The sequence below is a fragment of the Lathamus discolor genome, chromosome 4 (assembly GCF_037157495.1).
Source record: "Lathamus discolor isolate bLatDis1 chromosome 4, bLatDis1.hap1, whole genome shotgun sequence".
NCBI classification, from domain to species: Eukaryota; Metazoa; Chordata; class Aves; order Psittaciformes; family Psittacidae; genus Lathamus; species Lathamus discolor.
Genome location: NC_088887.1, coordinates 125,161,199 through 125,170,010, shown reverse-complemented (window position 1 = coordinate 125,170,010; position 8,812 = coordinate 125,161,199).

The following is an 8,812-nucleotide window of genomic DNA, read 5'->3' as shown; positions in this document are numbered from 1 at the left end:
ATGAAAACCAGCCAAATCTTATCTGTCTTTTAGCTAGAATCATAGAATCACAGACTGGTTTGGGTTGGATGGGAGCTTAAGATCATCCAGTTCCAGCCTCCTGCCATGAGAAGGGACACCTTCCATTAGAGCAGGTTGCTCCAAGCCCCTGTGTCCAACCTGGCCTTGAACACTGCGATGGGATGGGGCACTCACAACTTCCTCGAGCATCCTGTTCCAGTGTCTCATCACTCTCCCAGGGAAGAATTTCTTTCCTCATCTCTGACCTAAATTTCCCCTGTTTAAGTTTGAACCCATTACCACAATACACTGTATTATTACTTATTATTAATATTAATTTATTAATTGAATAAAGCTCTTTTATTAGCTCTGGGAAAAGAAAGGAAGATCTATTCATTTCACTTGTTCCAAGTAAATCAAGATCTTTCTTTGAGATAACACTTTGTTCCCATCACAGCTCTTGCACAACACCACAATCCCAACAGGCAAGTTGCGAAATAAGAAGTGGTAAGAAAAAAAAAAGCCAAAACACCATTTGGGCCCTAAGATGCTGAAAGCATTGCTCCACAGACCACAGTAAGAGGCTTGTTTAACCATGCATCACTCAGGTACTCTGCTAGGAGACATATGAGGAGACTTTGTGTGGGTGAGCTTAGAGAACTACCGAAGAGTAGTAGGAAGCACACGATGCAAACTGAATGAAGTGACACATTCTGCAGTACACAAACACGTGATGTCATTGCACTTTTATTGCAGTTACTCGAAAACCTCCCCATGAGCAGCCTAAGGAAGCTGGAAAAGCAATTACACCGTGGGAAAAGCAGAGAAGCAGATAGCATGACACTGGATGTGCACAGGCAGAGAGCTGTGCAAAAGCTTCCTGGATGAAATGTGGTCTTGGTTTCTGGTTTTGATTACTGTTTAAGAGGGTAAACTCACATTAGACTTCAGAAAGCAGATCTACCATATCAAACAATACAGCAAAGGATGCAAGAGTGCTTGTTTTTCAAACTAGTTCTGACTTATCTGACAGCAGGTTTGACTGGATGACCACAATCTGGTATTTATTTGCCTTTGAGGTACCCTGGGCTATGCTGCCTGGCCTCCAGCTTATAGTCAGGAATAGCTAGGTTTCCTCTCTATCCTGTATCATTCCTTCAAACCTCAAGAACATCCAATTGGCACTAGTTTCTTGCCATAGACCAAACTAACTGCCTATGTTTAGGCAATTGACTCAAGTTTTTAGCTCTGGGTTAAGATTACACTCTGGTTTGTATCAGCACCAGGGTGGCAGCAGAACCAGGGCAGTGATTGTCCCCCTGCCCTGGGCACTGTTGTGGCCACAACTCAAATCCTGTGTTCAGATCTGGGTCCCTCACTACAAGAGAGACATTGAGGGGCTGGAGCGGGGCCAGAGAAGGGAATGGAGCTGGAGCAGGGCCTGGAGCCCAAGTGTGCTGGGGAACGGCTGAGGGACCTGGGGGGTTCAGATGGAGAAGAGAAGGCTCAGGGGGGACCTGATGGCTCCCTACAAGTGCCTGACAGGAGGATGGAGCCAGGAGGAGGTTGCTTTCTGTTTCCAAGGCTGTGGCTTTTCTTCCTCTCTTCTCCTATAGCTCACTGTTTAGAACACCACGTAGAACATGGCACATCATGGCTCAGTTTTCTCCTCTGCAGGAATGGAATTGCTTTAACCAGTAAGTCAAGCAAGAGGGGAGCATGGTACTTCCCAAATGTTTTGTTCAGGCTCTTCTGTGCTTTTTGCAGTCTCAGTGGCCAATTCATAGTGTTGAGGGCACAGTTCCCGCCCCTTAAGTGCTCCTTAAGGGATACAAAGTTCTATGTATTGAGACAAAATTGAGGATAAATTAATATCATCCACAGCATTCCCCTTGGACTGACAAGGAAATCACTGCTTGAGAGGTAGAAAATACCCATCTAGATAGGGGAGAGAACTAAACCCACTCTAGGCATGGAGTTATCATGGAAGAGCACTTCCAGCTAGTTTGTACAGAGCTTTGTCTAGTGGCAATGCTTTGGCAATATCTACCTACTTAGGATACTTGGCAGAGGGATGCTCAACATGAGAGGCCTGTTAGGGCTTACACAGATATGAATGGTTTTGGGCTGTCTGTAGCATTTCTGACTATGCCAAGGAGCAGACTGTTAAATGCACAGGGCATTTCAACATCACATATAGTCCTTCAAAGACTCCAGGCACCCGATGGAAGAATCAGCAGCTGAACAAGGACTCAGAAGATTTAGATTTTGGACTTAAATACCTAGAGTGGCAATTAAAGCACCTAAATCCTTTTCTGGACCTTCACTGGGCATCGTTATTCCTAGACAGGAAAGGAGCTCAATTTATGAGTGACGGGTCCAGTTCAGCAATGCAATAACTTGCCTGATGTCTGTGGTGAAACACGAGGGACAGATTAAAAGAAACATATGGTCTTGAGTCACATATGTAAGGAAAGAAACATATGCTAAGTCTGTAAGGAAGAGCTTTTTCCAAGAGTAAGCAGCAATTAATGAATGTGGGGCTTTGAAACTCTTCAATCTACTGTTCTTGCCAGGATTTTTTGTTACAACATTTTAAAGTGGAAGGCAATGGAGTCATGAAACTTGTAAACAGTATTAAAAAGCACCAATTAGGATGTAAGTGCTCATGATGGAAGGAAATTTTACAACAAAAACCATTCCTGAATGAAAATCTCACCTCATCGGGTCTCTTTCGGAATTCCAACAGGTTATTGCCATTGTTCTGCTTTATATTCTTTCTGTGTCCCAGCACAACTTGATGTGTTGAAATATGAATGGATTTACCTCATTTCAACAGCATAACGTTTTATTTTTAATGTATTTTGTTTTGCTGTGCTTTGTGTCAGTGGTAATTGGAGGCATGTTATTTAGCATTAGCAGATTGAAAAGTTTCCTCATCTTCTCTAGAGCAAAGATAATAAAAGCAAGCTGAATGTCGCAATGATTATTTTTATTGTATGAAAATGCACTCAGTGCAGTAGGAATAGCTGAATTCAAACTGAAGCTCTGACCTTACAAAGGAAACGTTTCTCAACTCCACGTTTTCGGAATGTTCATGGAAAACTTTGAAAACACTAATTGAAATTTTGACCTATAATAATGAAACAATAAAAACGGAAACATGATGTGAAGTCGGACTTCCACAATCTGACTAACTCTGCTTACATCTGGCATCATCAGCCACTTTTGCCATCTTTTTGGACACTTGTGTTGCCACATCCCTTCCACTTTTAGTGCAGGGAGTAGAAACCACACTAACAGGCCCTGTTGCTCAGAAGTTTCCCTTCTACTCTATCCCTCACCCAAGTGCATGACCCATTCTTCTTGTTTTGCAAAGATTCCTAGAGTAATTCACATTGGAAGGAGCCTCTGGAGAGCTCCAGTCCAGTCCCTTATAAAGCAGGGCCAGCTTCAGTGTCAGAAGTGGTTGTTCAGGGCCCTGCCCTGATGTGTTTTGAAAATCTCCAAGGATTTTTCCAGTGTTTGACCTCTCCCATTATGAAGACTTTTTTCCTTATGTTCAGTCTGAACTTCCCAAATTGCAGATCTCAGCGGCAAAATCTTGTCCTTTAAATGAATACTCCTGGGAGGATCTGATGCTGTCTTCTTTATAACTGTCCTTCCAGCACTGACAAAAGATTTTCTCCCAAGTCTTTCTCTTTTCCAGGCTGAACAAGCTGAGCTCCCTCCATCTCTTTCTCAGATACCATGTACTCCAGCCCCCTGATCACCTTGGTGGCCTCTGCTGGACTTACCTCAGCTTGCCATTCTCTCCCTTGCACTAGGAGGCCCACATCTGGACACAGTAACCAGATGTGTTAGATGTGCCAAATAAAGGGGAGTAGCAGCATCTCTTGACTTTCTAACCAAGCTTTTGCAAATACAACTCAGTATGCAGCTGGATTTTGTTGTCACTATCAAGATGTTGATTCATGGACAACTTGTTGCCCACCCAATCCCTTCTGCAAAGCTACTTCCCAGTCATCCCATCTTATACCATGAGCTTGTTCTGTCCAAGGTGCAGGTCTTTGCTGCATGAAGTACCTATCGCACCATTGCTCTGCTGTGGGAGGTCCCTCTGAATAGCAGCCTTGCCCCCAGCATACCAATCACTGCTTTATTTAGTGTCATCCACAAACATAGTAAAGGCTCTGCCCCATCAACTCAAATACAGAAATGTAGCTTAAAGCGGTGAGCAGCTTTTCTTTACTTTGTTTCTGCCCTGTAATGCTGCACTCTCTGCTGCTGATTTCATCCTGACCATTCCTTCCCCATTTCTCTTCCAAATCCCTGGTTAATCAGTGCTTATTCCCCTCCTGTTCTCCCCACACCCTGCCTCCTGCCCAGCTTCCTGTATCGAGCCTTCTCCTTGGTGGGTTTCCTGGCTGAAAATGGGTTTCTCTGCTTCTCTGGTCTCCAATAATGGACCCACTCTGCTTCCCACTCCATTTTCTGGGGAAGTCAGAAACAGTAGAGAGGAGTCTCTTCTGTTGTTACCCTCCACTAGCCTGGTCTAGTGGAAAGTGTCCCTCTCCATGGCATTGGGGCTGGAACTAGATGATCATTAAGGTCCTTTCCAAACCAACCCATTCTATGAATCCATGATTCTATGACTGTTCCTTCATAACTGTTCTTCATAGCAGCTCATATTGCTTATGAACTGGAAAATGTGTGTCTTTGATGCAATGGATGCTAGAAATGGACAGGAGGAGGAAATCTGTGGAACTAACTTGGCTCTGCAGCACGACAGAGCAGTCGTGATCAACAGCTTGGGAGAAAATTGACTTTCCCAGTGTTGCAGGACTGTTCCCTTAGATTTGCCAAAGTTTTGTTTAGTATCGTGTTGCATCAGCCTCCAAATGTCTTTGCATGTGAAAGAACGTTTCATAGCCTAATGGGACCTCCTTGGAAAGTTCTTCTGTGCTTTTTCAGTCTCTTTCCCCTCCCATTTCAGTTTCACCTTGTTTCCCTGGTTGCAATATACTTCCGTTTGTCACCCCTCACGAGTGGATGCTCTCCTATGTTTACATGCATCACATATTTGCAGGCAGCTATCATGTCACCTAGCCAAGGTACCTGAGTCTCCCCTGCTCTGCACAGACCAGGTCTGACTGCCTCTCTGCAAAGCTTTTCCCACCCCTCTCTTTTGGGTGCTCTTCAGTTTCTATTGCACTTCTTAGGGTGCTGGGACATCTAGTCTAGGTCATGCTTTGCCTACACAAGTTGGACCAGATGATCCTTGAGGTCCCTTCCAACCTGGGATTCTATGAGTCTCGGTTACCCATCATGAAGAGCTGAATTGTACTAAAGCCCTCTTCTCTATGCCATTTCCCTTCCATCTTTCACTTCTTTCCTTCATTTCTGCTCCTCTACTATCTGCCTCCTGGGCTCTCTTCTCACTTTTCCACTTCAAGAGATAGGCTGAAGCTTCACAGATCTCCTCTAACCTCTTAGGTTGGGAAGGGGTGGGTAGGTACCTATCACTGCCAGCTCCTCTGGAGTATTTTCAGCTCTCCACTGTTTGGAAGGAATTACACCAACACCTTGTTTTCTCCTTTTCCCATCATTCACCCTGAGCTCTCTCAACTTCTTTCATCCCCATTTCCTCTTGTTTCTTGCAAAATCCATTTCGACATGCACCAGTCCGTCACCCGTGAGACATGATCTGCTCCGGCTGCACAGCTGCAGCATTGTCAGAAAGCTGCTGACTGTAGACTCAGTTTTTGTTCTTTCCTTATGGATAATTTTCCTCTTTCACTCAAATTAACCACAACAGCAGGTGAATAATTGCTCTGAGTGAGGAGGTTTCCAAATTGGTCCTTCTGAGAGCAGACTACAGTGGAGGTGTTGGTGGGTAGCTTTGCTGTATTTCAGCTCTTCAGATGCTCAACACCTCTGACAAAGCAGAAAACTGTCATTTGAAAGCAGTATATGAAAGAATTATACATGCATCTGGACAATCTCAGTTTTCTCTAGGGCTTGTATAAGACAAGGGCCGTGGTTTTGAGAGATGGACTCAGCTTTCTGGAAAATCAGACTTGTTTCAGGATTAGAGAAATGCAGGCTCAAAATTTGGGCATCTGAAATGAATCATTGATTGCTTTTGAAAACCTTGATCAAATTCATTCACATGGACAGGCATGAAATAGGAATCCACAGGCACCAGCACCATGGGCTGTTTGTTATTACTGAAGTTCATATAGTACAGGCTGTTCTAATTAAAGCTAAGCAAAGCTAATCCTGAAGTGATGTATTTCTTATCCGAGCCTGTGTGCGTCTGTGCCTTTGCACATGTGTGCACAAATCACAGAACCCCAGACTGGTTTGGGCTGGAAGGGACCTTAAAGCTCATCCAGCTCCAACCCCTGCCACGGGCAGGGACCCCTTCCACTGGAGCAGCTTGCTCCAAGCCCCTGTGTCCAACCTGGCCTTGAGCACTGCCAGGGATGGGGCAGCCACAGCTTCTCTGGGCACCCTGTGCCAGCGCCTCAGCACCCTCAGGGAATAATTTTTTCCTCATATCTAATTTAAATCTCCCAAACTGAATACGCAATTGCTTATGGAAAATACAATATGCAGAGGATACCTTGCCATGCAAGGTAAGGAGTGTTTTTCTCTCTTGTGGAGATACTGGGATTCAGGTTATGGTTTTGGTTTGTTTCTCCACAGGCAAGTAAGAGGGTATTTGATACCATGTGGAAGAGGTAGCAACAGGGAAGCAAATGCTCTGGGATCCCAAAGTATTAGGAGGCACTTACTGGGCTTTAAACTAATCCACTGTGGCTAGTTCAGGGCTGAGCAGGGTCCCTGCAGAGAGGTCTGTACCAAGAGGCTCTGGTACTGTGCTAGGTTATTGTTGTCTTGGCTTTGCAGGAAAAGCCAACGCCTCTGGAAACTGAGACTTGACTTTCCACAGATGGCACAACATGAGTCATGACTTGCTGAAGTTTTAGTGACACTCTCCAAGTGTTCCTAGTGCTTCCAGTACTTACATCTACCTGATCCCACTGCAGAGGATCATTCTGGGGAACAAACCACAGCAAATTGTGGTAGGAAATACATAAGGGAGATCTATTGTCCTGCCCCATGCAAACAGCTGCAGAGAGGAAGCAACTTATTGCGTGCAAGAATTTAAGAGAAAGAAGTTTGCACTGGCTGCATAAATCCCACACACTCTACTATATATCCCAGAGTCCCAGAAGGATATTCCTTGGCTTAGCAGAATGAGCTCTCCTTGCATCAGCAGAGGTTATTTCAAGGACTTTATGAAAAAAACAATGAATGAGGGTGTAATTTTAGTTGCAAAATTACAGTCAAAACAGCGTGGATTGTGCCAACCCGTTAGAACAATGGGGCTAAATGGCAGCAAGATGTGTAATGTGTGAGTAATGACCGTACTCGGTGCAGTGTCACGTACTTTGATGTTCGGGCTTCTTGCGGGCACATGAGCAGAGAGGGGAGGCAAGAACTGGGCCTGTCATCTGCACACCCCTATTTTGAGGAATAATATCATGGACAGCTGCTATTTCTCCCTGTTTTCTCTCTCTTTGCTCTTTTACTCACGTTTTCTTTCTCTCATGCTCCTCATCCCATCCAGAGTAACAGAACTGGCAGGAGTGGTCTCATGTCACTTCTCAGTTGCTTATGCTACTAAGAAATCCAAATGAGCCGTGCTCTACTTTACTCCTGAGGTTTATTCCTCGAGAAAGCTGTTTCTGCTCCCAGGGAAGTCAATGTAAGTCTAATTAGTCCCAGATGTTTAGTAATAACAAGCACTTCCTCTTGGTAGAGCCAAACAAAAGCAGTGTTAAAACCGTTAATTAAATGGGTTTGGCTCTGTCATCAGTTTATTAACTAATTCCAGTCATGGCAGCCAAGCTAATACTCAGAAGGAGATATAATCTTGCCATGCTTGACACAAAAGTGAACTCAGTGTGTGGCTAAATTAGCCCACATCTGGGCGCACAGCTCAGCTTGCTTCCACAGCAAAGGAAAAGCTCACCAGCCTCAGCAGCGGGCTTCCAACTAATCCCTGGGACTGCTGCTTGTGCAGACTTTCTCCTACACGAATAAGGGCTGGAGACAACGGGTAACATTGGCTTTTTGTAAATGTTAGATCAGGCTCTATTGCTGCTGATTGTTTCTGCAAATTCTTGCCTATAACTTAGAATCATAGAATCACAGAATAGTTAGGGTTGGAAAGGACCTCAAGTTCATCCAGTTCCAACCCCCCTGCCATGGGCAGGGACACCTCACACTAAACCATCCCACACAAGGCTTCATCCAACCTGGCCTTGAGCACTGCCAGGGATGGAGCACTCACAACCTCCCTGGGCAACCCATTCCAGTGCCTCAACACCCTCACAGGAAAGAATTTCCTCCTTAGATCCAATCTAAACTTCCCCTGTTTCAGTTTTAACCCGTTACCCCTTGTCCTGTCACTACAGTCCCTGATGAAGAGTCCCTCCCCAGCATCCTTATAGCCCTCTTCAGACACTGGAAGCTGCTCTGAGGTCTCCAAGCAGCTTCTCTTCTCCAGGCTCAACAGCCCCAACTTCCTCAGCCTGTCTCCATACGGGAGGTGCTCCAGTCCCCTGCTCATCCTCGTGGCCTCCTCTGGACTTGTTCCAACAGTTCCATGTCCTTTTTACATTGAGGACACCAGAACTGCACACAATGCTCCAGGTGAGGTCTCATAACTTCAGTAGATCTTGTTCTCCATTGGTTGTACTCTAGGAGAGAGACTTGGAGCTATGTTCTCTAACAGAGA